A 26,536-nucleotide genomic window follows, 5' to 3' on the forward strand; every position below is an offset into this window, starting at 1 on the left:
TGCTTTTTCGGAGGCTAGCTTAACCCCTGATTCTTTTCCTCCAGCTCCCGTTAAGCCTGACAGATATTACAGGGTTCCTGATTCCCACCAGTTTTTCTACAAGAACCCTACTGCTGACCCTGAAACCATTTCTCGGGGCCCTAAGGGAGTTAAGGCCGCTTCTGCTAAGAACCCCATTCCCACTGAGGATTCCAGATCTTTAGAAAGATGGGGCAAAAAAGTGTACACTTCTGCTACTTTATCTATTAGGGCTTTAAACTGACAGGAGAAATTGTTGGTATTTCAGCATATGAAACTGTCTGATTTGAAACAAAAGCTAACTTCCATTTCCGCCTGTGCAGATAAGGAATTACATGATTTAATGCATGCTACTGAACAAGTTGGGAAGCATGGTTTACACTCTGGTTTTGATGCCTTGGAGGCTTCCTGTAGGGCTGCTGCCTCTGGTACAGTAATTAGAAGGTATGCATGGTTAAAGGAACAAAATTTGCCGGATCAAGTAAAAGATAAATTATTGGATGCTCCTGTTCAGCATAATGTTTTGTTTGGATCTAAAGCTGAAGAGGTGATTAAAAAGATGGAGGATAAGGCTAAATCCATGCAAACAGTTAAAGATTTCTTACAAGTACAGCCACCCAGATTTAGTAGGAATTGTCCTACGAAAAATTAGTCCTTTCCCAATTCAGACAGGCCTCAGAGGGGTAGATACAGACGCTCACGAGGAAGGCCTCACACAAGCCTCTTATAGACCAAGACAGTGGACTGCTTCCACCCCTAGGGGAGGAGAGACAGGTCGCAAGCTCATAGGAAACAGACTCAGACTCCTTCTGTTGGGCTGCAGGAAATTCTTGCCTGGAAGCCCCCCTCGGAGGAAAACTTTCTCTTTTTCACCTAAATTGGACTCGTATAACCCAAGACAAGTGGGTTCTGGATGTGGTTTCAAGAGGTTACAAATTCCATTTTCATACCCTTCCAAGGCCAAGTGGATGGTCAGATCTTCCAAAACATCAATGGACAGAGGCCTTAAACCAGGTGGAAGCTCTTTTGGCTATGAAAGCCATAGAACTAGTTCCACTTTCAGAGATGGGACAAGGTTTTTATTCAAGGCTCTTTCTAGTCCCCAGGAAACAAAATTCATGGAGACCCATTCTGGATCTGTCAGTCTTGAACACTTTTCTAGAGATACCAAAATTCAAGATGCTAACTCTGCAGCAGCTGCTTCCAATGCTAACCAAAAATGCATGGATGGTAACTTTGGATTTAAAGGAGGCATATTTACACATTCCCATCAGGCAGGAGCGCAGAAAATACCTCGGGTTCAAGGCCGGATGGAGGCACTTTCAATTCTCTGCGCTGCCCTTTGGATTGTCTACTGCGCCCAGGGTCTTAACCAAATGCCTGGCTCCAGTAGTAGTTTATTGCAGACTCGAGGGAATTCAAATCTACCCTTATCTGGATGACTGTCTTATTCAGGCAGAGACAGTAAGGAAGTCTTACTACAGCATCTACAGTTTGTTCAAAATCCTCTCAAGTTCCTGGGATTCACTGTAAACATAGTCAAATTTGACACCCTCACAACAGAATTTTTCTGGGTGCTTCTCTAAACACAACCCAGATGGCATTTCTGACACACGAAAAACAGTTACAGCTGGCTCTAACTTTCAAAACCTTGGCAACTTTAACTCGGCTATCTGCAAGGAGATTCCTGCATCCTTCTCGTACCATATGCAAGGCTACATATGAGGAAAATAGTGGTACCTAAAAAGTGTATGGTCGCAGCATTGCCACAGTTTAGACACTCTGATCTCCGTCCTGCCTTGTCGTCAAAAGGAATTCCTTTGGTGGTCCAAAGCATGCACTCTAAACAAAGGAAAACCCTTCTGTCTGCCTCCGGCCACTCAGATACTAACCACGGATGCCTCGGATTATGCATGGGGAGTCTATTTTCAGGGAAACTGTCTGCAGGGCCTTTGGACAAAGGATCAGAAGCACCTGCATATCAATTTAAAGGAAATGTTGGCCATTCAGAAAGCTCTATAGGCCTTCAGGAATCTTCTACAACCAGGACAACTACTGATATGGACAGACAACACCACAGTTACGTGGTACATAAACAAGCAAGGGGGATCTCATTCCTACCCCCTTTGCAAACTAGCCATGGATCTGTGGAACACAGCTCTAGCTTGCAATCTGGACCTTCAAGCTTTGCTTCTACCAGGGAAGCAAAACTTCCTGGCAGACGGTCTGAGCAGAACCCTTTCGGACCCACACGAGTGGATGCTGGACACCGAAATATTCAGGATAAAAGCAGTCTGGGGATGTCCTCACATAGACCTCTTTGCATCCCACCTCAATCAACTACAGATTTTTTGCACCAGGACTTTCCACGAACAAGCTTGGGAAGTGGATGCACTATCATTCAGTTGGAGAAATCTCTCTGGATATGCCTTTCTGCCTCTTCCTCTTCTTCCACGGGTATTATTAAAGATCAAACAGGACAAGCCCAAGATGATGATCTTGTTGGCCCCAAATTGGCCTTGACAGTTTTGGTACCCAACTCTGAAAAACCTATGTCTGGAGCCCCCTTGGGTTTTGCCACAGACTCCAAACCTTCTGTCCCAGCACCAGGGTCAGGTTCTACACTCCCATGTCAGAACTCTCAGCCTGGTGGCCTGGTTATTCCAGGATCTTTGATGCATTCTCTCCTACCCAAGCAGGTTATGGATGTCATTTTAGAAGCCAGACGTTCTAGCACTAGAAAATCTTATGCAGGAAAATGGAAAAGATTTTGTTCCTGGATGCAGGCTCAGGAGTCTAATCCTCTTCTTCCTAACTTTCCTTTGATTTTACTTTACCTGGCGGATCTCTTACATAAGGGTCTCTTTCTCTTCCATTAAGATACATGCCTCTGCTATTTCCGCTCATTATAATACAGATCCTCCAATCTTTTCCCACCAGCTAGAGACAGTTTCTCAGAGGAGCTAAGAACTTAAGACCTCCCAGATCTCCTCCCATTCCTGCTTGGGATCTCAACTATGTTTTGGAAAAGCTCACCTTGCCTCCTTTTGAGCCTGCTGTCTCTTCTGACATCAAGCTTTTATCTTGGAAAACAGCCATCCTCTTAGCTCTGACCTCTGCCAGGAGTTACAGAGTTGCAGGCTCTTATGGCTGTAGAACCTTTTATTATTTTTCATCAAGACAGGGTGTCTTTAAGGACTAATCCTACTTTCATGCCTAAGGTGGTTTCCAAAGTGGCTTTAAATCAAACTATTCACTTGCCAACTTTTTCCCTACCCCTCAAAATAAAGGGGAAAGGATCTTACATTCCTTGGATGTACACAGACAACTACGTTGTTACCTGGACAGAACCAAGGACATCAGAAAATCAGAGCAATTGTTTTTCTTATGCTTCAAGTTCCCAAGGTAAAGCCATTTCAAAACAGACCATTTCTAAATGGATTGCTCATGGAATCAGATTTTGTTGTTCACACCATGGAAAGCAAATCCCAGGGAGTATACGTACTCATTCCACCAGAGCTGCTGCCACTTCCGCTGCCTTCCTCAGGGGAGTTCCTACCAAAGACATTTTGGAAGCTGCAACTTGAAGTTCAGGGCATACTTTTTCAAAGCACTACAATCTACCTTTCTACTCTAAGTCTAGGGCAGGCTTTGCTTCTGCAGTCTTGCAGGGCCTTTTAGCCGCCCCTTCTTTATGACCACCTCCCTTTCATTCTGCTTTGGGATTCTACCCTACAGTCATGACTGCAACAGTGAAACACGATGAACATAGTACAGTTGTGTACACTTACCATAAATGTAGATGTTAGTGTCTTCACTGTTGCAGTCTGGGTTTCCCTCCCTCCTGTCCCCTCTTATTTTTACTTTTGTGTGGTTCCTTTTTCCTCCATTCTTCTGAGGTGTATTTGCAAAGGTTTTGGGACCTTATTCATTTTGGGACTCCTGACATCTGGGGCAAGAAAAACTGGCGAACATGGTGTCGGCTGTCAGCTTTGTACTCCTGGCGCTCTGACGTCAGGGAGCATGGCTGAACAGCTGACGCCGGACCCAGACTTTGGGATTCTGGCCGACAGACTGCCTGCCGGCAGGGGAGAACCCTACAGTCCTGACTGCAACAGTGAAGACACTCTAACATCTACATTTATGGTAAGTGTACACAACTGTACTTTCCTCACACAGGATCTCAGTTTGGCTGGGGACTTTGTGGAAGCAGTTTACTTTTGAACCTTCAGTGTCAGGGAACATCCACTGCAAAAAGAGCCTTCTCTTCAGAGGGAATCTGTTACTTTGAATTCAGAAGTGGAGTAATTGGCATATGAATGAAGTGTCTCTTTCCTTGTACCCACAGTCTTACCCTGAGAACATACTTAAGTCACGCCATTGGAGGAGGTTTCATTTGCGATCTTTCTCTGGATGAAGACCTACAAATGGGAAGCTAGAGTTCCGTCTTGTGGGTGGGGGCTGCTAGAACCAAAGCCTCTAGCCATTTGTTCAGTATTGGTCCTGGATGATATTTGCAATGCAGTTTTACAGCTGGACTCCCAAGCCCCTGCCGCCAGGAAACCAAACTTTTTTTTTTTTTTTTATAAAGCCGATCTTCCTGCAAACAGCTGAAACGTTGTGTAAGAACACGGTTGCTGCTTCAGCAGTGTCCATGGATTCCATAAAGGGTTCTGATGTGACTGCCACTAGGAATATTCTTCCCAATGACGGAGCAAAGTACTTTACCACATTGGAAGAAAGACCTGCACCTCATCCACCCAGACTATTAAGGTCATTATCCGCCAGTGTTGCATACCAGAATAGGAGTCATCCTCTACCAGTTGCTGGAAGGGTGGAAGATAAACCCCTTAAACAGGGGGTGCTTGAAATAAGCAACCTTAATGCCCAAGTTGCTAGACAATCTATGAAATGCAGATGTGACCGAGCTGCATTCTGCAGGGCAGATGCCATGATCTGTGGTTAGGAGACATGCTTAATTGAAAACTTTGCCCCTTCCAGATTGTGGAAGCAGAAAACAAAACACTTCTCTTTGGACTCCTAACAAAGAAAGTGTTCAAGAAGCTGGAGGAAGAGGGGAAAACTGTAGTTTGACATTTTTTTCTCCCAAGATGAATTAAAAATGTATGCCTGCAAAGTAAGTCACCTTTACCCTAAAGGGAAGACCAAAGCCCAAAAGGAGAACCACTACAGAAGATGGTAGAGGGAAAGCGGGGGTAGATGCTCCTAAGGGAGAACAGTGATTTTAAGTCCCTCCCTTCTCCATTAGTAAGACACACAAATAGGCAGACTGGTCTTTGTCAAACAAGAGGCCACCATACAGGATAGCTGGCTTCTAAAGAAATGTTGAGTAAATTTCAAATGCAACTGTTCAGGCGTTTTGCTCATTCCAAAATATCAGCAGCAACTGATGTCTTTGCAAATTAGAATGGCTTATAAGTCGGAGGATCTCAGGAAAAAGACTGGGTTTTGCTTTCTAGTCTCAAGGAAGGCATTTCTTAAGACCATTTTTGATCTCTCGAGATGGAACAAGTTGTTGTCTGTCCCAAAAGTTCACAGATGCTGATGTTTAGGAGTCTGTTTGCCCCTAGTAGTACTACAGCCAGATCCAAACACCAAATTTTTATTGCAAAAAGCAAAGCTTTTGGGTGAAAAAATCTCTAATAAAGTTCATTGTTCATATTACTTTAAATAGTAATGTGTCTTGGCAGCTAGTTGGCACACAATCAGAAAATGTAGTGCATAATTAATAGTTTATGTATAAATTTAAAAATTCTTGCAGATAAAATGTTAAATTATTTTCAAAAACTTCTTAAATACCATTTAGACTGATGTAATGTGGAAGACCCAGTCAGTCCTGGAATTTGATCAGCGTATAACCCAAGAATCCATTTGTATGAAGCCATTTCTTTATCTAGAACAATATAATCACCTCTTGTATTCAGGTTTTTTGTATAACCCTAAACTTGAAAGTATGTTGTATATTCATTTCACTTTGCTTGGCTGGAGTGTTTGCGTTTGTGTTCCAGATGTTCATGTTTCACTGTTGCAGCCATTACATTTGGGTAATCTGCTGGCAAGTTGCCCTCAGTCGGCCTGAATTCCAAAGTCTTGGGTCCTGCGTCGGTTGCTGTCTCCTCTTCCATGTCGTCAGGGGTATAAAACATGCAGCCGATGTCATTTTCTTTAGTCTTTCTTGCCGTGCGGTGCCCGAAGCAGAAACATTTAGCAAGTGCTGGTCGGCAGACTACTGAAATATTAGAGTTTGATTTTCAGAACCGAAGTCTTCACTAAAGCCAAGTACCCCGTTGGAGAAACTTTTTTCTTGCTCCATACCAGTGTCAAAGTTAATAATTGTATTACTTGGAAGCAAATACCTCATAAGGATTTCCATTTATACTGTATTCTTTGCCTAGGCCCAGATCACAACGTGCCTGGCTGTCGGTTTTGTGCTAGATTTAACCAACGCACTAAGCGTTAGTATATTTTTGCCCCAAAATATTTTGGAAACTGATTTAATTACCCAGAAATGTCGGATAGCAATAGACTACCGGAGTACATAAACGCAAAGAAAAGGACAGAGAAAGGCAGTCTAGATCCAAAACAGACTAGGCTTCTCCTAAGCCAGTCGCTGGTTCGCCGGTACTCGGGCGATTTCGCAGCCCCCGATACCCGCTACCTTTGAGTCACAGGCCTTTACCGACACCCATGTGGAGTCCGGCATGTTGCAAGATACTAAAGGTATTGGACCAATGGACGTATCTCCCTCTGATGGGTCTGGAGCTGCTGAGCAGGCACTGGCTTCTGAGGGTGTATTCAGACCTCAACATTTGTATATCAAACAGACTACAAAAGCAACTTCTAAAACTAAAAAACTGATGCACGAGCCACATGCACAGACCTCTGTGTCTAAAAAAACAGATTATCAAAATGGCTGAGGGCCTTGTTACCTTTATCAGGGGTACCCATCCTCTCCAGATAAGAGGCCTAGGCAAGACACTGATTATGAATCTTCAGATCGGGTTTCTATTTTTTGATTCCTCTTCTGATGAGGAATTATCTATACCTCCCTATGAGGATTCTGATGCAGAGGAGTCTATACCATCTGCATCTCCTCCTGAGGGATTATTCATTTGGAGAAACCTTGCATAGTTTGAGGGAGCACTTTCACTGGGAGAGTCGAGATTTCTCAGAATCAAAAAAGAGGCTCAGGGATTTTCTTTTCCCTCAGCACAGGCCTTTAGCCATTCCCCCTGTTTTAGACATTGTGGATGTGTTTTCGGAGTCAAGCTTGATCCCTGACTCTCTACCTCTGGCTCCCAGTAAGCCTGATGGATATTGCAGGGTCCCTGACTCGCATACATTTTTATTTAGAAACCCTGCCGCTGATCCTGCAACTATTTCACAGGGTCCAAAGGGAGTTGAGTCATCAACAGCAAAAAATCCTACCCCCTCTGACAGATTCAAGGGCACTAGACAGATGGGGGTTTATACATCTGCAACCTTGGCAGTCAGGGTCTTAATATAATAATATGCTTAAGTATCAACAACATGTTATGGGATTGCTGAAACAGAAAATGTTTTCTGAATGTGCAGAAAATAAAGAATTGCAGGAATTATTGCATGCAGCTGAACAGGTTGGAAAGCATACTTTGCAATGTGGTTTTGACTCCTTAGAAGCCTCCTGCAGGACCGCAGTTGCTGGATCTGTGATTAGGAGGCATGCCTGGCTAAAGGAAAAAAATTTGTCTGATCATGTTAAAGCTAAATTGCTAGATGCACCTTTACAGCATGATACTCTGGTATTAAGGCAGAAGAGGTTTTAAAGAAAATGGAAGACAAAGCTAAGTCAATGCAAACTGTAAAAGGCTTCTTACAAGTGCAGCCACCAAGGTTCAGTAGACACCACCTACAAAAAATTGGTCCTTTCCTGTGTCGGGCAGAGCTCAAAGGGGCAAATCCAGACGCCCTAAGGGTTCCAGATACCAGGCGCAAGATTCATACAGGTCAAAGTAATGGGGCACTTCTACCTCCAAGTCTGGAGGAGATAAAGCACAACCCTACAGAAAACGGTCCCAATGGCTTCCCTCTGCCTACACCAAGCACTTATCTTTTGGCAGCACCCTTAGGGGGAAAATTGGCACTTTTTGCTCAAAATTGGCAGTTAACCCAGGACAAGTGGGTACTAAACAGTATCACAGGGCTACAGATTCCATTTCCACACTCTGCCAATGGCAAACGGTTGGCCAGATCTGCCAAAAACTCAATGAGCAGAGGCATAGAAAAGTTACGTCCCTCATGGATATATGGGGGCCATTCAGCCAGTACCAGAACAGGAAAAAGGCCAAGGTTTTTCTCAAGACCGTTCTTGGTATCCAGAAAGGACAAGGCCTGGTGGCCAATACTGGATTTATCTATTTTGAACACATACCTGGACATTCCAAAATTCAAAATGCTGACACTGCAGCAGCTTCTGCCTATGCTGGGCAAGAATGCTTGGCTGGTGACATTAGACCTAAAAGAGGCATACCTGCATGTCCCAATAAGACAATCGTGCAGAAGATGCCTCAGATTCAAGGCTGGCTTAATGCATTACCAATTCTCTGCACTGCCCTTTGGCTTGTCTACTACGCCAAGGGTCTTTACAAAGTGCCTGGCACTAGTAATTGCATTTTGCAGACAAACGTATACAAATATATCCTTACTTGGACGACTGTCTCATCCAAGCAGAGACCAAGGACATTCTTCTTCGACACCTGGCGTTTGTAAAAAGGCTTCTAACATGCCTAGGGTACACAAACGAAAAGAAGTCGCAACTGGTGCCCTCACAAAAGAGCATTCCTGGGTGCAAGCTTGAATACAACTGCCCAGATGACTTGCCTCACGCCAGACAAGCAAAGGCAACTGAATACTTCAAACTGGCAAGAAAAACCCAGTTATCTGCAAGACAAATTCTGCAGGCTTTGGGCTTCATGGCATCCTGCATCCTACCGATTCCATATGCAAGACTGCATATGAGGAAACTTCAGTGGTACCTAAAAAGTTTATGGAGTCAATATTCAGTCTGGAAACAATGAATGTTCATCGTGTTACACTGCTGCAGTCATTACACTTGGGTTATCCTGCCGTCAGGCGGTACCCCAGTCGGCCTGAGTTCCAGTGTCTTGGTCTGACTGTTGCTGTCGCTTCCTCCCTGATGTCAGTGCGACACGGGTATATAAGATGCAGCCAACACCATCTTCAGTCTTTTTTTTGCTGTGCGGTGCCCGAAGCAAAAGCAGTTCGCAAGTGCCGGTCGGCTGTCTCCTGAGATTTTCATTCCGAATCTAGAACCAAAGTCTTCTACAAAGCTAAGTACCCCATTGGGGAAACTTTTTCTTGCCTCAGACCAATGACGGTAAAAGTTAACCGTTTCTTGTGGGAAGCAAATACCTCAAGGATTTCCATTTGTTGTATCCCATGCCTAGGCCCTGACCACGACGTGTACCTAAAGTTTATGGAGTCAACATTCTCAGTCTGGAAACGATGATTCCTCTCATTCCCTGCCAACAACAGGAGTTTCGATGGTGGGCAAAGGCATGTCACCAAAACATGGGACGGGCCTTCACTCTACCCCCTGCCAGCCAAACCTTAGACTCATCAGATTATGCCTGGGGGGCCCACATGGCAGGAAGATGCATTCGGGGCATATGGACCCCAAAACAAATGCATCTACATATCAACCAGAAAGAGATGCTAGCTGTTCAAAATGCCCTAAGCCTTCAAGGACTTGCGTCATCCAGGACAACTACTGATAAAGACTGACAACACTGTCATGTGGTATATAAGCAAGCAAGGGGGCGCACACACATACCCCCTTTGCAGATTAGACATGGCACTGTGGGACACAGCTTTGACCTGCCAAATACATCTTCAGGCTCAATTCCTGCCAGGAAAGCAAAATACTCTGGCAGACTATTTATGCAGAAACCTTGTGGATCCTCACGAGTGGAAACTAAATCCACAAGTCTTCAACATGGTAACAGAGAAATGGGGGATCCCTGACAGATCTATTTGCCTCTCCTCAAAATTATCAATTGAAAAGATTTTGCACGAGGACTTATCGCAGACTAGCATGGAAAGTGGACGACTCGTCCTTCAGTTGGGAAAAACTCAGTTTACGCCTTTCTCCTCTGCCTTTTCTTCCCAAGGTCCTCCTAAGTCAGACAAGAGAAACCAAAGATACTAATTGCCCTGGATTGGCCCTGGCAATACTCATACCCAATCCTAAGGAACATGTCTCAATACCCAGCTTGGACCTTACCTCAAAGACCTCCAACTATTGACCCAACAAAGCAGTCCGATCCTGCACAATCAACTCCAGACACTGAACCTGGCAGTATGGCTGATCATGTAATTATACAAACAACTCAGTAAAGCTGTGATGGATGCCATTTTGGAAGCTAGAAGGCCTAGTACTAGAAAATCTTATGCTGATAAATGGAAGAGATTCTGTGCTTGGAATCAAGCACAAGGAATTGATGCAGCAGAACCAGATATTGCAATACTTTACTGAGATGCTATTTTTCTCATTAGTTAAAATCCATGCCTCTGCCATTTCGGCTCATTAAAATACAGAGCCACCAATCTTTACTCATCCATTATTAAAGCAGTATTTTAGAGGAGCCAAAATGAAGGCCCCCTAGAAGAGCACCATTACCTGCATGGGACCTCAATTATGTGTTGGAAAAGCTCACCTTACCTCCATTTGAACCAGCTGCTACCGCTGATATAAAGTTCTTATGGAAAACTGCTCTGCTACTAGCCATTACTTCAGCAAGAAGAGTTTAGGAGCTTCAGGCCCTCATGGCTGTAAAGCCTTTTATCATATTTTACCCAGACAGGGTGTCGGGACAAATCCTACATTTATGCCTAAGGTAGTTTCCAGTGTGGCCCTTAACCAAACAATTTATCTGCCAGTGTTTTACCCAAATCCACAGAACAAGGGGGGAGAGAATTCTGCATTCCTTGGACGTACACGGACACCTAAGATTCAACTTGAGCAGGTCTAAAGCTCTAAGAAAAACTGAGCAATTACTAGTGACATATGCTGCAGGATCAGAAGGAAAGGCTATTTCAAAGCAGACAATTTCAAAGTGGATAAGCCACTGCATCCGTTTCTGCTACTTAGACCATGGTAAATCTGTGCCCAAGGGCATTGGGTCTTATTCCACCAGAGCTGCAGCTAGTTCAGCAGCCTTTCTCAGGAGTACCAACCAAAGACATTCTAGAGGCTGCTACTTGGAGTTCTGTTCACACTTTCACAAAGCATTATCATTTGCCTCTCTACTTCAAGTCCAAGGCAGGCTTTGCCACTGCAGTTCTGCAGGGTCTTGTAGCCACACCTAATGCTGTTTAGCTCCAGCCTCCCAACCATAGCTTTGGGATTCTACCCAGATGTAATGACTACAACATTGATACACTAAGAACATAGCACAGTTGTGTACACTTAACATAAATGTAGATGTTCGAGTGCATTCACTGTTGCAGTCCAGGTTACCCTCCCGCCATCCCCCTGTCAATCTGGAGTTTGTCTTCCTCTATTTTCTACAACCTATGTGGTGTATTTGCTTGTAGATGAAGGTAAAGTTTTTATATTTGTGTCTGGGGTGTGTGTCTGGGGTGTGTGTCTGGGGTGTGTGTCTGGGGTGTGTGTCTGGGGTGTGTGTCTGGGGTGTGTGTCTGGGGTGTGTGTCTGGGGTGTGTGTCTGGGGTGTGTGTCGCTACCCTTTTTTGGGGGCACCTGACATCTGGGGCAAGAAAAACTAAAGAAAATGGCGTCTGCTGCATGTTTTATACCCCTGACAACCTGATGTCATGGAAGAGGATACAGCAACCGACGCAGGACCCAAGACTTTAGAATTCAGGCCGATTTATAGGGTAACCTGCCAGCAGATACTCAAATGTAATGACTGCAGCAGTGAATGCACTCTAACATCTACATTTATGGTAAGTGTGCACAACTGTACTTTTGTTATATGTTGACAAACTCTCAACTTTGTTAGTGTTTCATATTTAAAATCGTAGACCATCACACGTTGCTTGATTGACAATTTTTTCAGTGTTACACTAGCAAAGTATTTAAATATTTTTTGTCTTTGAATGTGTAAAGCATACATCTCTTAGAATATATTTACAGAAAACAATTATAGAATGTAGGAGTAGCTCTTTTTTTTTGTTTCCATCACACACACATTGAGGTAAAAATCCTTAACGCAACTAGTTTCAGATTTTTACTCCTTTTGAATGTGTGGAGCTTTCTATCTGAGCTGTGCACCATTAACGGATATGTCTGTGTTCTGGGTACGCAGGCAACAGTAATTTGTTTGAATCAGGTTTTATCTGTTGGTATGAATCCACTGTTAATAGGCATTCATCTTGCCTTTTAAGAAGGAAGTGAACAAAATTTTGTGAAGCAAGTAAATGCTCACGAAAAAAGGCATGGTCTATCAAACTTTCGCAATGTCAATGATCCAAGTTTACTTGGAAATTGGTTTGGCACCTCATGGCTTAAGAGTTTAAGATGCTCATATATGCAGATACATATTTGCTCAAGAAATTGCAAGAACTGAATTTAAAACTCGGTGTGTATAAAGTTTTTTTTATGACCTAGAAAAGAGCATGTTGGATGAAATTACGAGGATGCAAAATTAACTTAAATGTTATCTTCCCAAATCAGTAGTGTGCTATATAAGATCTTGGGTTCTGTTAATATTTTTGAACAAAGATTAGAACAAACAAATGTAAAATAACATTTGACATTAATGACTTTAAGGGAAAACTTTTTCATGGCCAAATGAGGAAAAATTTCAATCTAGTCTTGATGCAATTGAAATTCCAGCTATTTGCAGTGGGACTTTGCCTTTAAATGAAGGGGCAAGTCAGATGAGGAATGACGCACACAGTAACAAGTTTAATATGGGAAGCTTAGAAAGTGGCCACGTGGAAACAATGGTGTGTATCACACACTATATTCAAATTGTATAGCTGGTGAAACTTATTTTTATCTATGCAAGCTGGTGCTGCCAGAAAAAGTAGCATGTGTTTGAAATGCTTTGGGAGACTACGGAAACCTGGCACAGTCAAGGAAAGTGTTGGGCCTCAAACATGCAACAGATCTGTGAACAGGTAATTATTGTATGTCTATGTAATTACCATTTAACAGAGTTTAAAGGTGCATTTTTGCTGAAAAAAAGTTTTTGGACTTGCTAGCGTGGGTGATGTGATTTGAGGTCTCAGCCAAACTGACCTCTTGCCAGAAAATTGAACTTGAAACTTCTGTTTTCTGATGAAAATGGCATTTGTACTCTGGTATTAAAACTTCCTAGCACATTTGTGCCTATTGGTCAACCAGTTTCAACTTTTCAAGGAAATTGCGAGAAACTTGAGTTTTGTGGTGTTTCATGTTAAAGTTTTGTGGTGTTTCATGTTAAAGTTTTGTGGTGTTTCATGTTAAAGTTTTGTGGTGTTTCATGTTAAAGTTTTGTGGTGTTTCATGTTAAAGTTTTGTGGTGTTTCATGTTAAAGTTTTGTGGTGTTTCATGTTAAAGTTTTGTGGTGTTTCATGTTAAAGTTTTGTGGTGTTTCATGTTAAAGTTTAAGTACAAATGAACAAGCATTTCATAATTTGAAAGGAAATATGAACATTAAGTTGATGGAGGGCTGTAGTAATGAATAATCAAGATTTTATATTGGCAATGGAATATTTTTATCATCTACAAATGGTGTAAGATTAACGGAGCATTTCTAAGTACTGTTTTTAAAATGTTTTGAATTAGTAACAGAATGACATCTGTTTATCTAATTTAATGTATGTGGAAAACCCTAAGACTAGCAATATGGTCTGTTGAAGATAATTTAATACACCCACGTGTCCTATAGTGTCAGGTATAACTGTTTAAAGGAGAGTCCAAAACCATTTAGTAATGTTAAAAGTTCTCATTCATATCTTTAATATTGTGTGCTGTACGGTTTTACAAAGCATACAAAAATGAATGGGTGCCAGTGTTTTGTTCGGATATTAACACTCTCCATTGTGATAACCAGTTCATACCATATACAAATCAGTAAGACATTTGTGTAAATACAGCAGAATGCTTTGAAGACCTAGTAAAATTTGTTATTGGATATGGTGTTAAATGGCTATGTATTTGTTTATTTTAATGAATATTGGCAGTCTTCTGGTCTAGCAATGAGTGCACCTGTGGCGGACACTTGAGCTAATATTGCTTTTGGTGAATGGCAGGTGCAGTAAGTATTTTCAAACATAGTAAGTGCAAGTAGAAGTATTATTTTTATTTATTTATTTTTTTTGAAAGGTGATGCAAAGTAAAATTTTTTGGAATATTTTAATAAAACTACCAGGTTTGTTTTTAAGGTAAATTACTTGCATGTAGAATTTTTTTGGATATAGTTACACGAAAGGATGGTAATGGCAGTATGACAAAGTATGAGTTTATCGCTCTTTGCGTAGATGTTGCATGCATCTTAATCATGTATACAAGGGAATAGTGAAACGACAGTTTGAGATTAGATTGATATGGATGAATAAGAAATGGACCAGTGAACATGAGTATGAAGAAATATTAACATGAAACGAAGTTAAAATAGAATGGAACGGAAGAGCTAAACCTTATTTTTCAGAAATTAGTAGACAAGTTTGAGATGAACAGAAGAAACTGAATATAATATTACCAGGTACAACTTAAATTAGTCACAAGTGTTGTGAGGAATAATTGGTCATTTAACTACTTCAAAATTATGTAAGTTTGTAGATGAGAATCCATGCTTTACAATCAAAGTGGTAAAAATTTGAAACTGGCTGTGTTTTAAGGATTTTACCTGGAATAGATGTGTAGAAACAAAAAAAAAGGAACTTGTGCTAGAACTGTTTAAATATATTCAGAGATGTATCCTTTACACATGAATGACAAAAACAACATTTTGCTTTGAAACTTGTAACACTGAATGTCTGTCAAGCAATTTGACTGTCAAAGATTTTATGTAGGTAAACCTAGCAGTTGAGTGTTTATCAACGTCTAGCTGACAGAGGAATGTAAATACAAATGCTTTAGTAATCGTGCAAGTGAAATGGGTATACAACTTAGAGTTGTACAAAATACCTTTATGCATATAAAGTGGTGGTAGTATATTTTAGGCACAGAAATTGGCTGAATATAAATGCATTCTTAGGTTATGTGCTGATCAGTGTCCAGGACTGTGTCTTCCAGCATTAAGTGTTAAAAAGAAAATGTCTGAATTGTAAATGAGTTTTTGAAAATTTAAAATTTTATCTAAGGATTTTTAAATGTATGTTAATTGTGTGCTGTGTTCTGGTTGTGTGCTGATTGTCTGCTCAAGATCCACTATTACTATTCAAAGTTTTTTTTTTTTTATTTATACATTGATAGGTAATCCCCCCCCCCCCCCCGGGAAGCTTTTCTTTTTTTCACAGTAAACATTGTGTTTGGAGCTCTGGTTGTCGTAATACTTCGTGTTTGGAATTTACAGTTTGAGATGTTCTTTGTGTTTCACTGTTGCAGTCCTGACTGTTGGGATTCCCAGGCTGTTGGATGCCATGACAGATTTCAGTATGTTCCAGTATAAAGGTAGCAAACGTGCACCAGTCTTTTATTGCTGCAGAGCCCGAAGCTGTTTTAACAACTCTGAAGGTAGCGTTTAGCCTTTTTACTCCTAATCTTTCCACGAACCCTTGTAGTAGTATAGTGACCTTAAGTCTAACCTATGCTTGTCTGTGCATTCCTGTAGCCACAGTGGGCAGGCATTTCCTAAGATTCAAAGCAGGATGTATCTGTTACCAGTTAACCTTGCCCTTTGTCTTGTCTACTGCACCTAGGGTGTTTGGCTCTAGTAATTGCATTTTTGTAGGACTACTGCCTCATTCAGGCTTCATCCATAGAAGAGGTAAACAAAGGCTTCTGAAACTATAGATCTGAAGTAGGATATTCATTTGTCTGCAACCTGTGGGTTATGGATCCGATATCGGATCCGAACCGGCATAGTTTCCAGCTATGGATCCAAGCTCTCAGCTCCTCCCCTCACCCATAATGCCCTGCTCTACCCTCATGACCCCAGATCTTGTTTGCCGCGCTGGTAACTGGATGTGGTTTCTTTAGCTCTCAGCTAAGTGGTATTTTCTTGTATAAAAATTGAAATTTTTTGCTTTCTTTAAACTTTTTGTGTGAAAGTTGTAGGTTCCCTTTGTGTATTGACTGTTTTAGTTTAAATTTATTTACAGTAGTATATTTTATTCCCTCCCGAGTGTGTGTGAGGCCTGTGTGCTTGTTATAGTTTTTGTTAAGTTACTTCTGTAACTTTTGGGTAATTGACTATGGCTGACCAGCCTAAGTCATTTTTTCTAAATGCTCGAGTGTGGCCATAAGCTCTCACCGGCTGATGGCCACACTGTGTTAGTGTCTTGGGGTTGAACACCTCACATCTGGCTGTTCCATTTGTGCAGGGTTCAACCCCAGGGCACTGAGGAGCGGAGGTCCAAGCTGGTCCTGGCGGGTCTTTACCGGACTCGGCTCCCTCGGGACTCCTGCGGCTGCAGCTGTTCCCTGTAGCACCCCTCCTGCTCCTGGGACTCAAACTCCCGCTTCAGGACAGGAGAGGGATGCATCTAAGAAGGACCGGAGGAGAAGCACGCGGCCGAGACCTCTGTTTCGCCCCGCCTGCCAAGCTTCTCCCCGGCTCCTTGTTGAGCGGTCTCCTCCTTCTCGGCTCCGGTCACCTGTGTGCTTCTCACCGGGTCCTGAGGAGGAGGAGACCGATCTCGCGAGGCTATCGAGGAGGCATTCCAGGCCTACCTCGGTAGCCTCGCCGAGATCTACCCATAGCGATGCTGATCTGGACCGGATGATGCGAAGGTTCATCCAGGCCCAGATGCAGATGGGAGTGGGGAGCTCAACACCCTTTTTCAAGCCTATTGCTCCTTCTCCGACCCGCTCCGGGTTGAGCAGCTGGAGCCGAGCAGCCGGGGAGGTCGGATCCGATAGTACTGGTACCGGATCCGACCATGCCCTCGGACCCGATCTCGGAGCCTGGATCCGAGCCGGATCCGGGGATTAGTGCTCCTTCGGCGCCGTCTGTGTCGGAGCGCACTGTCCTTCGATCCGAGTGCCGATCCACTCTTCGGATCCGAGGGGAGCCGATTGTCGGATCCTTTGGTCGAGGTCGGCTCCCGGCTTTTGATGTAGTGGAGAGGGCTCTGTTGAGGGTCTCCGGACCCCGGCACTTGCTTCCCTCAGCTCCCTCTGCACTGGGCCAGGCTTCCACCATCCGGCCCCTGGGACAGCCCGTTTGTGCCCCAAGTTGCTCCTATGGAGCAAATTGCTGCTGACTCCTCTGACAGCCCCCAGAGGAGGCTCCTATTAAAAAGGAGGCACATTGACTCCCCTGAGTCTCTCACTGAAGACACGGACTTGGAGGAAGGGAAGGCTCCCCACGGTCACCCCGAGGATGTCTCCTTGGAGACATCATGGAAATGCTCCGTATCAGGGGTGGTCTGCCCCAAGTCTTCCTCGGACGAGTCCGTGTTCTTGGAGGCATTCAAACGGGCCCGTCTACCTCTTGGGTGTCCCCTGCCGACCCCTGGTGGACCTTATTACCACCAGGGCGTGGAAGGAACCGGACACCGTGGAGCCAATTCCCAAAAGACCTGACAAAATCCTTAGCCCGCCTTCTGACAGGACCCATTGGAGTAAGGGGCCTCCTGTAGATGCCATGTTGATGGCGGCGGCCACAAAGAGGGAACTGGCTCAGGAGAGTCCCTCAGTCCACCCACCGAGCAAGGAGTCTCGGATGATGGACCGCTTGGGGAAGCGGATGTTCAGTTCGGCGACCTTTCGGTAAGGGCGCTGAACTATTTGGCACATGTTATTCGGATGCAGCGAGACCTTATTAAGGAGTACGCTGCATCCCCTGAGTCCATTTCGAGGAGGACAGAGCTCTGCACTCCACCAAAATGGCCACTCTAAGGTCAGTCACAAATACTTCTATGCGGCTACTCTCCCATGCTACGGAGCCGCTAGAGCTGCGGGACAGGACTGGTCACTAGACGCCAGGCCTGGCTCCGCCACTTTTTCTGAGCCCTTCAAGGCGTCGTTTGCGACGCCCTTTGATGGTTCTGCTCTGTTTGGCAAGACCGTCGTTGACCCAGAGCGAGAAGGACGGAAGACGCTGTCTGCCGTCGGAATCCGCTTCTCTGCACCCCAGAGGCCCTATTCTAGGAACCAAAAGGGTCAGAAGAAGATGTGGTTCCGAAGTCGCAGCAGTCCCAGCCTGCTCGGACAACCAGTCCTTCCGTGGCAGAGGAGGACAGGGTGGACGCCCTAGAGGCAGAGGGGCTCCCAGAAACTTCGGGTCCAGGGAACCTTTCTCTGAACGGCCAGCAGCCCTGAGGGCTGCCCGACTGCTCTACTCTGGAGGCAGTCGGGGCTGGGCACCTAGCGGCATGGGAGTCCATAACATCGACCGCTGGGTTCTCCAAATCATATCCAGGGATATCACATTCCTTTCCTTCACCTTCCAAAGATGCAGTCCCTCCCAGACGTACCACCCGGTCAAAGGGAGGCCGCTTTAGCAGAAATTGGCCATCTGCTAGAGAAAAGAGCCATCCAGCCCGTCCCCAGACCAGATCGGATCAGGGTTCTACTCCAGGTTCTTTTAGTGCCAAAAAGACGGGGAACTAAGACCAATCCTAGACCTCTCTCTCCTGAATCTGGCAGTCCCCAAAGAAAAATTCAATGGTCACTCTACAATCTATTCTCCCCCTTCTGGGAGAATGCCACTGGATGTGCTCGATAGATCTCAAGGACGCGTACTACCACATCCTAATGGACAGGCGCCCAGGAGGTTTCTCCGCTGGGAGCCAGTCACTACCAGTTCCGGGTCCTTCCCTTTGGTCTCACCACAGCCCCCAGGGTGTTTACCAAAGTACTAGCAGTGGTAGCGGCCCACCTCAGGCTTCAGGGGGTGCCGGTCTTTCCCTACCTGGACGACTGGCTCCTTACCCCAACAAGGCATCTACTTCTCGGCGAGACTCCTTTCTCCATGTTGCTCCATTTCTGGGCATCACAATAAATACACCAGAGTCCAACCTGGCACCCACTCAGCTCTTAGATTTCATAGGGGCCAGACTAGACACAAGGAGTTTACGAGCCTTCCTCACTGCGGACAGGATTCTGAATCTGCAGCTCCAGGTGCGGGCCATTCTCCATTCATGTTCTGTTCCAGCGGAGTTGGTCCTGAGGGCTCTAGGGTCCATGGCCGTCGATAGCTCTTCTTCCTCTTGCCAGGCTCAATATGCATTCTACAGTGGACGCTCTTAGTACAGTGGTCTTACCTTGCTCTCCCCATGTATCATCCCATAGCGATCAGCAAGGCTTGCAAGCGGTCCCTCTTGTGGTGGCTCCACTCCCGGATCTCCACGAGGTCGCCCATTTTGTGCTTCTCCCCTCTCGCCACGGTGACCACGGACGCCTCCCGCCTCGGGTGGGGGCACTTTGGCGGACAGTCCAAGGCACGTGGAACGATACAGAGACCTTACTGCATATCAATGTTCTAGAGATGAGAGCTGTGCTCTTAGCGTTGCTAGCACTTCAGGACTTTCTTCCCTTGGGAACAATTGCGATTCAGTCGGACAATATGTCTGTTGTCTGGTACATCAACAAGCAAGGGGGAACAAGGTCTTACCCTCTTTGTCGAGAGGCCATGAGAGTTTGGGAATGGGCAATCTCCACCAATCGCTTTCTCATAGCAACGCACATTCCGGTCGGTCCAACATCCTAGCGGACAAGCTCAGTCGCACCATTCTGACCCCTTACGGTGGTCTCTCAATTGTCAAGTAGCGAACGCATATTCGCACGGTGGGGAACCCCTTCATGCGATCTTTTGCCTCTCCCTCAAACACCAAGTGCGACAGTTTTTCGCTCTGATACCTCCTCCCGGAGGTACCCCAAGAGACGCTCTGGTGCATGCTTGGCCACCCGGTCTTCTGTATGCCTATCCACCCTTGCCTCTGATGCTGCAAGTTCTTCAGAAAGCCTCTCGGGTGGGTTGCAGAATGATTCTCATTGCTCCGTTCTGGCCTCGACAGATCTGGTTCCCTTCCTAAGGTCTCACTCTGTGAATCCTCCTTGGATTCTAGATCCTATTCGGTTCTGATATCCCATCCATACTGCATTCCTCCTCCGTACCGGGACAGCCTGAAGCTGACCGCGTGGCGGCTCCAGTTCCACTCTTGATAAGGACTCGGTATCTCTTCACCGGTAAAGGCTATTTTGGTGGCGGCTCATAAACCAGCCACTAGAAAGGTTTACAAGCAAATGGAAACGTTCTCTGTGTGGGCGGCAAGGCCTAGATCCCTTCACGGTTCCTCTCCCGTAGTGCTTGATTTTCTAACCTCTCTTTAATGATGGTGCCAGCAGTTCCACAGTCAAAGTTCAACTGGCGGCAATTTCTCACTATCACATTGGTCAAGAGTCTAATCCTCTTATGTCAGCCAAATTGTGCAAAACTTTTCTTAAAGGTACTTTCCTTCTCAGGCCCCTATTAAGCAAGCAGTTCCTCCTTGGGACCTTTCTTTGGTCCTACAGGCCTTGACCGCTCCCCTTCGAGCCCATGCTACAGTGGACCTCAAATTCTTGTCTTACAAGACAGCCTTTTGGTAGCCATTACATCAGCCAAGAGAGTTTCTGAACTTCAAGCTTTATCAGCTAAACCTCCTTACTTGGTTTTTATCCGGACCGTGTCTCCCTCAGGACCAACCCGTCCTTCCTTCCTAAAATCGCTTCTGAAGCAAACATCAATCAATCCATTAACCTCCCTGTTTTCTTCCCTAAGTATGAAAACAAAGGTGAATATAGGCTACACTCACTAGATGTTCACAGGCAACTAAGATTTTATCTCAACAGGACAGCTGGTCATAGGCAATCCGACCAGCTGTTTATTTCCTTTGCAAAATTCAATTTGGGCAAGCCAATTTCCAAAGTTTCTCTGTCCGCTGGATTTCACAGTGCATTTTATTGGCTTATCAAGCGTCAGGAAGGCCGCACCGGAGGGTGTTCATGCCCATTCAACCCGGTCAGTATCTACCTCAGCAGCCTTCAAGGCTAGGATTCCTCTGGATGATATTTGTGCAGCAGCTACATGGGCTTCGTCTCATACATTTATTTCTCACTATAAGTTGGATCTTGCATCCAGGGGTAGAGCATCCTTTGGCTCGGTGCTCCGGAATATCCTTCCATGATGGCCGCCCAAGATTCAGGTAGCTGGGGACTCTGTCCCACAGGTTGCAGACAAATGAATATCCTACTTCAGATTTAGAAGTTATGTACTCACCATAACGTTCCATCTGAGTAGGTGTATTCATTTGTCTGCCTCCTATCCCCCTGGCCTTTCAGTTTCCTGCATATTACTGGTTACCCTTTTGAGGGTATTGTTGCTTTGGCAAACTCGATCTGAGGTCATGAGGGTAGAGCAGGGCATTATGGGTGAGGGGAGGAGCTGAGAGCTTGGATCCATAGCTGGAAACTATGCCGGTTCGGATCCGATATCGGATCCATAACCCACAGGTTGCAGACAAATGAATACACCTACTCAGATGGAACGTTATGGTGAGTACATAACTTCTAATTTACTTCTGAAACTTGGGACTCTCTGATCGGTTTCACTTGCACTTAAGGTAAGCCACCTTGTGTAGGAACTCTGCTGGATAGATATGGCTAAGCACAAATCTCTCTAGCGGGCATAAGACTGCTGCTGACAAAGTAAGACTGCCAAATTCTGCTAGTGAATTCCTTGAGTTGTAAGATACTTGACGAGCTCCATTCATATTCGTGGCTTTCCTGGCAAAACTGCACATGAAGCTTCAGTGCTACCTTAGAAAACGGATGATGCCAGCATATACAATTGCAGAGTTGCATTCTGTTCTACATCAAGAAAGAGCTCTGAGTGTGGAGAAGATTAGCTTCCAGATCTACTGTCCCCTTTGAATGGAACCAGGGTCTGAATCTTTCATATACTCTACACTATCTGGGAAACCCATGTGGGGAAAATAAGTACAGGGGATTTGAGAGAGTGCATTCAGGCGGGAACATGTCAGCATAAGAGGTGATTGCAGTAATATGTGGTTTGAGGACTCTAAAGACATTTGGCAACGGGGAACTCTGAAAATAACTTTACAGTACTAGTGTTAGTGATGTAGATCAGCATGCAAGGGGTGGGGCAAATTCTTACCTTTTAACTCTGTGCAGGCATTTGAATTAGAGGGCGGTCTCATCTCAAGGCACAGTACCACAGAATTTCTTTGTAAGACCACCATCTGAGCAGCACATAAGAAAATGGGTGCTGTAGGGATCTGTTCTTGGCCAGACCACAAGTGGATGGGATGTGTTAGAAATGTGGACATTGTTGCTTATCCAGAAAATTTACCTGAGCAGATGCTGCACCAGGATGCCCACAAGAAAAGATACCTGCACTCCTTGGGCAGGTTTGTCAGTTTCCCTTTCATACCCTTGACCCCAAGTTATTACAAAAAATTGGGGAGAGGCCAATATGTTACTTAACTACCAGTTTTGTCTCCGACAGCAGTATTTTTCTCTCCTACTGAACTTGTCAAGAGGAAGGAACCTGGCTGTATTACCGAAGTGTTCAGGCCTCTTGTCTCATAATAGCATGGTTTAGTCATCACAGCTTGCAGACTCTAGGGCTACCAGTGTGGATAAGCACCCTTCCTTTCCAGACGCATGCTGTCTAAGGAGATGCTTCACGTGTTGAGGGAGGTCAGGAAGCCCAGCATAATTTCTTTCTCTATTTGGTGCCATTGCAGAGAATGGGACCAAATTACCATCACTGGTGTCTATGGTCCTCCCTTACTTGTGAGACCTACACAAAACAGGATTTTCTTGTGCATCTGTCATCTGTGGCTGTCCACCTCAGAGTAGATTCCCTTTTCTCATTTGCTTTCTGCAGACATAGTTGTATGTTCCTGAAAAGGGTAACTCATCTAAGGCCGCCTTAAAAAGATTGCTCTTCTGCAAGACCTGAACTTTGTGCTTGATAAACTTTGACCCATTTGAGTCATTTGCTTCAATCCCAGTACTAACCTTTCTGTAAAACTGACGAGCCAGGAGGCTTTCTGTTCTAAGCTGCAGAGAGACTGACCTACTGCGATATTGGGGGAAAAAATAAGTGTTTATTCTCTTCTGCAGTTTTGATTTAGTATCTCTGTAATATAACTTTTTCCCACCCCCTCCGCCCAGTTCTTATAGCAGTCAGTCTTGGTAGCTTTGAGTTGCCCGCCTCTGGGAATAAAGTTGTTACTGGACACCCCCCCCCCCCCCATATCACATTACATCAGCTCAGTCTACTGTTTATAGTGAGAACTTACCAAGGCCCACCCCTGTAGCTTCTGAATATTGAATTATCTCCACTTTCTACTTAGTTTCCTGCTTTTCCTGGAAGTAGTGTAGTCCAGATACAGATTTGCTGTATCCAGGACTGTTTTTGTAAGCTTCTGAGCGGTGCCAAAAAGTCTGCTGCTTAATTTTTCCCTTGGATCTGCTAGTTCTCTCCTCTTCTGCACTTTTACTAGCTTATTAGTCTAGCACTTTATCAAACTTCTTGTAACTCATTCCACACCTTTCAGCCCCAGAGCTTGGACTGAAGCTCCAAAGGCATTGGTGTTTCCATATTCATAAAAGATGCGCACACTTCCAGACTGGTAGCCCAACATAACGCATCAGAGATATTCAGGTGCAGAAAACATTGGGTAAGACTGCTATTCAAGTTGTAGCCTGTTCTACATCTCCAACTGTCACCCAAAACTCGCACTCCATGTTCCTAAGCACCGTGGAGAACTAGGGTACAACCAAACAATCATACTGAGCGACTTCAACTACTCTATCAACTGGGAAAACTACTTGCGTAACAATACACTTGCCCAACGTTTCCTGGAATTCATTGATTCCAATGCCCCATTGATTGCAATGCCCTGGACCAGCTCATTCTTACCCCCCAGTAGAGGTAGCAATATCCTTGACCTGGTAATTACTAACATGGATGACCATTGCTCTATACCAGTAGTCAACTCTTCCCTGGTTTAGATCTGACCACAAACTAATCACCTTGGAAATCCACCCCCCCCCCCCCCCCGCAAAGGTAACCACCATGAAAAACTTCTCCAAAGCTAACTTTGGGCTCCTAAAAACAGAGGTGGCTAACTTCACGGCACCCATACAGTTGAACTGCATGACCGCGGAATCATACACTAATGCCTTGTACAAACACGTACACAAATGCATGGATCTCGCCATACCCAATAGAACCAAGATGCTGTCCTCCAAAAAAAGCCAATCTGGTGGTCCCCTGCCATAAACTCTACAACAGGAGGAGGAAACTGATGCGAAGTAAGGAAGGTTTTCCAGTCTTGGGACTTCCTCATCAGCCTCAACAAAAAGTTGAGATCTCTCATCAAATCCTCTTAAGCTAGCTATGAAAACAGAATTGCAGCAGATAGTAAAGACAAACGCAAGGTCTTCTATAGTTATGTAAAGAATTTCCATGGCAATACCCAGATTTGCTCTGAGCTGCTGCACAATGGTACTTCTATACCGAGCCAACAGATGTTGCCAATATACTAGCCAGCAGATTCAGTGCCTACTTTACCCCTCTTCCCCTAAAGGACTAATCACAGTACCAGTAGATGGCCAGGCACCCAGTATTACTGCTGCACAGGTTAAACCACCACTGTCTAGGGCCAAGAATACAGTTTCTATGGGACCTGACAAGATCTCTGACTGTGTTCTATGTGAACTAGAGTGAACTGGCACCTCACCTGTGTGCCCTGTTCAATCACAACCTCACCTCAGGCTTTGTCCCTACCGAATGGCTCACTGCTACAGTCATCCCTCTTCACAGAGGAGCAGCTACAGACCCTGGGAACTGTCACTCAATTAGCCTGACAAGTCTGATATGCAAAGCTATGGAATGCATCATCGTGGACTTAATAAACAGATATAGGGAATCTCCAAAGTCTGTATCCTACACAGTTTGGTTTTTGTGAAGGGTTAGATCATGCCTGGTCAACCTGGTAGACTTCTTTGAGTCACTAGAGTTGTGGTTGAAGGCAAGGTGGTTCATACAGCCTACCTTGATCTAGCCAAGGCCTTTGATACCAATCCCCACTCAGGAATCATAGAAAAACTAATTAAGCTAGAGATCAACCCCCTATATCACTATGTGGGTTGCAAACTGGCTCACAGAGCCCACAATGTGAAAGTAGCTGACTCCAAGTCATGAGTGGAGTCCGACAGGGTTCGGTCCTATGTCCTCTCCTGTTTGGTATCTACTTCTCTGAAGTACAGACCAATATGAATGGACTCTGGCTGACCAAGTTTGCAGACTATTGCAAGTTGGGAGCCATAATTAACTCTCCAAGTGACTATCTCCTACAGAAAGGCCTCATTGAGACCAATGACTGGTGTCAAAACCATGGCCTTAAGCTCAATGCCAAAAAATGTAGTCTTCCCTTTGGGAAAAACCTGCTTCCCATGAATTACCACATTGATGGTAGTCCACTAAGCACAGAAGGCGTCGTCCGAGATCTGGAACACAGGTTGACAGCAACCTCTTTTGACCACTACTTTGCCATTGTGGTCAAAATCCTATGTGGCACGTCATTATAAGGGTTTTGCATCCAGGAAGAAGGTCATTGTCTCCCTCTACCCTTCCCTCATTAGGCCAATCAAGAGTACAATGCCCCATTTGGCATGTACCTCACTAGACACTTGAATCAGCTGGAGAGGCCGCAAAAGTACCTCACAAAGAGGATCTTAGGCCTAAAACACTTGTCCTATATGGACAGACTCGAACAAAACTCCCAACTGTTCTCTCTCATATCGCCTACTTAGAGGCGATCTCTGCTTGACTTCCATGTGTGACCCAGCTCCGTTAGCGACAGGTTCATAACTTGGAGGCTGCCCGTGCTATGGAATAGATTTTCCATACATGTCAAGTGGAGCGCCTCCACTGGCCCTCTTCAAGAGAAATCTTTATGTGGATGGGAAATAAAAACAATTCACCCCGGGATCACTCCAGTGGCTCTACTCGACAGAGGCACTGGGAATGAAGGTCGGGTGGCACGATGCAACAGTAATCCTGTGGCCATTAGTACACACCTATGAACCCTGTTGCTGTCCTATAACAGGATTGCACTGTTGTAACCACCACTGGCATAAAGATGGGTTATCTACCTTCCTTTATCTCCCGTCATTTTGGGGGGACAGGGTTGTAGCTCCTATATCTGTGCTGAGAGATTTTATGGACAGGGCAAAACAGTATGGGGCATCTGAGCTCACCAAGAGGTCAGCCACGCAATGATTTTCATAAGACCTTCTAGGCATCTTATCTGTCACTTCTGCAGAAGTGAAATGCAACATAATGCAATTGTGTTAGT

At 44.8% G+C, this 26,536-nt stretch overlaps 1 protein-coding gene across 1 annotated transcript in view; it reads left to right on the top strand.

The window, feature by feature from the left end:
• LOC122806732 (valosin containing protein) overlaps window positions 1-26,536 on the top strand; it is a 1,741,209-nt gene that overhangs the window by 149,920 nt on the left and 1,564,753 nt on the right. The gene's annotated exons all lie outside the window — the stretch shown is intronic.

This window comes from Protopterus annectens, chromosome 1.part1 (assembly GCF_019279795.1).
Source record: "Protopterus annectens isolate FY-2018-M chromosome 1.part1, PAN1.0, whole genome shotgun sequence".
Lineage (NCBI taxonomy): Eukaryota > Metazoa > Chordata > Ceratodontiformes > Protopteridae > Protopterus > Protopterus annectens.